This window comes from Lycium barbarum, chromosome 2 (assembly GCF_019175385.1).
Source record: "Lycium barbarum isolate Lr01 chromosome 2, ASM1917538v2, whole genome shotgun sequence".
Taxonomy (NCBI): Eukaryota; Viridiplantae; Streptophyta; class Magnoliopsida; order Solanales; family Solanaceae; genus Lycium; species Lycium barbarum.
Genome location: NC_083338.1, coordinates 19,464,173 through 19,466,944, shown reverse-complemented (window position 1 = coordinate 19,466,944; position 2,772 = coordinate 19,464,173). Strand labels below are relative to the sequence as shown.

Sequence of the window (2,772 nt, the reverse complement as noted above, 5' to 3'; positions counted from 1 at the left end):
CTTGCGATAATCCATGCAAACTCTCCAACCTGTGACAGTTCTGGTCGGGATCAACTCATTCTTAGCATTCGGTACAACAGTGATGCCTCCCTTATTAGGAACACATTGGACCGGGCTCACCCATTTACTATCAGCAATAGGGAAAACCACGCTTGCATCTAGCCATTTGATTATCTCTTTCTTGACAACCTCTTGCATGTTCTCGTTTAGTCGCCTCTGATGCTCTACACTTGGTTTGCTGCCGTCCTCCAACTGAATTTTGTGCTCACAGATCCCAGATGGGATACCTCGAATATCTGCTATGGTCCAACCAATAGCACGCCTATATTCCCTCAATACCTCCAAAAGCTGCACAATCTGCTCCTCAGTCAATAAGGCCGAAACAATCACCGGTAATGTATTGTCGGTACCAAGGAACTCATATTTCCAGTGTGATGGGAGCTGCTTAAGCTCCAACTTTGGTGGCTCAATGATCGATGGCTTTGCTGGAGGAATTGTTCTATTTTCCAAATCGAGACTCAGCTTCTTTGGGTGGTATGTGTAAGAGCCCAACCCAAAATGTGAATTAACTGTCTTCTCATAGCCTTCCATGTCTTCAGCATCGAAATTCATCAGAATACCAGCCAAAGCCTCACCCAAACTCTCTTCTTCCATTTTGAACTCCACTGCTTCATCAACAACATCGAATGAATCAATTACCGAAATACTCTCGTAAGCACTTGGTAACTTCATCCCTTTGCTAGCCTGAAAGGTTACTTCTTCATTGTTGACTCGGAACTTTATTTCATTTTTTTCAGAATCCATCAAAGCCCTCCCTGTAGCAAGGAAAGGTCTCCCCAGAATGATAGGAATGTCCCGATCAACAGCACAGTCAAGAATCACGAAATCAGCGGGCAACATAAACTCACCAACCCGCACAATGACATCATCCACCACCCCAACAGGTCTTTTAATAGACCTATCAGCCATTTGCAGTCTCATCGTAGTCGACCTTGGCATCCCCAAACCTGATTGTTTATAAATAGCAAGGGGCATCAAATTTATACTCGCCCCATTATCACACAAGGCACGAGCAAAATCATGGTGCCCAATAGAACAAGGAATGGTGAACGCCCCAGGATCTCCCTTTTTCTGCACAAATGTGGTTGAGATGATGGAACTCACAGTATGAGTCAAACTCACGGTTTCATGTTGAACCGTCTTCTTCTTGGTCAGCAAATCCTTCAAATATTTTGCAAAACCGGGCATCTCCTTGACGGCTTCCAAGAAGGGAAGATTTAGAGATAACTACTTCAGCTGATCATAATACTTCTCAAATTTAGCATCTTCTTTCTTCTTTGCCAACCTCTGAGGAAAAGGAGGTTTAGATTTGAACAGCTGTGTCAAAGGGCGGAGAGCTCCTTTTATGGCTTGCTTGCTCGTTTTATCAGCTTCCCTCACCATCTCTGGAATATCCTCACCCTTCTTGTCAATAACAATCTCATCAGCAGTGATGGGTGCTTCAGACTGCACCTCATTCTCTTCATCTATCGGCTCAGGATCAATCACCTCTTCAGCAGCCCCCTGTATTGTTTTACCACTTCTAGTAGTAATGGCAAAAGCACGGTCTATACCGCCTCCCCCATTCTTGGGATTTGGAATAGTATCACTCGGAAGTGCTCCCTTTTTTGGAAGGCGCTGCTCCCTAGAAATATCCCTCATCTGCGACTCAAGCTTCTGAATGGCCGCTGTATGGGAACCCACTGTTTCTGCCAGCCCAGATAAAGTCCTTTCAGACTTCGATTGATTAGCCAAAATCTTCTCAAGCATTGCTTCAACTTTCGAACTACCCTGCTCTGATGACTGCCCTTTCGGTGGTAAATAAGGATTGGAACTCTTGTTCCGAAAATTGTTGTTGTTGTTGTAGCTCCCTTGGTTCGCACCACCATAATTATTGTTGTAGTTCCCAGAATTGTTGTAAGCACTTTGACCTTGCTGAGGTCTCCATTGATTCTGAGTCTGATAGCCACCTTGGTAATTCTGTCTTTGATATCCCCCTTGAGAGTTATTAACATAATTGGCATCTTCAACCTGCATCGGTGGCCCATCAAGGAACGGACCATCTTGAGCATGGAACATCCCTTTCGGCAAAACTGCATCATCCTCACAAACATGTACCTTTTTTATTTGAGATTCATCAAACTTTTTCGTCAGCAAGGAAATATTTGTTGCAAGTTCTGCCAATGTTTGTTGGGTGTCCTGATTCTCCTTCACTATATTCTGGAGCATAGCATTACCATACGGCACCACATCAGCATTGTTCGAATGCCAAGCCTGATTATGAGTTGTCAGTTTGTTAAGTATGGTGGTCACTCGTTGAAAGGTCTTGTTCATAAAACACCCATCAGCTGCGTTGTTGGCTACTAACTGTGTCACTGGATCTAACCCTCGGTAGAACTTCTCCATCAATATATTTTCCGGAAAACCATGATTTGGGCTCCTCAGCAAATACTCTTTGAATCTCTCCCAGGCTTCATATAGTTGTTCCCCCTGTCGTTGCTTAAACTCATATATCTTGTCACGAATTTCAGCCTTTTTGCTAGGGGGGTACCACTTTCTGAGAAAAGCAGCTACCATTTCTGCCCATGAAGTAATCGAATTTCGGGGCAGCTTCTCAAACCATGTTCTTGCCTCTCCAGCTAATGAATATTTGAATAACCTCAACCGAATAGCATTTTGTGGAACATTGTTCTGGATGTGATTAGCACACACATCCACAAAATTCTGCAAATG

The 2,772-nt window shown here is 43.9% G+C and overlaps 1 non-coding gene across 1 annotated transcript; it reads left to right on the top strand.

Moving 5' to 3' along the window:
- The first annotated feature begins 2,461 nt into the window (after nt 1-2,461).
- LOC132629625 (small nucleolar RNA R71) lies at nt 2,462-2,567 on the top strand. The gene has a single exon (XR_009578387.1). It is a non-coding gene; the product is annotated as a small nucleolar RNA R71 (small nucleolar RNA).
- The last annotated feature ends 205 nt before the right edge of the window (nt 2,568-2,772 follow it).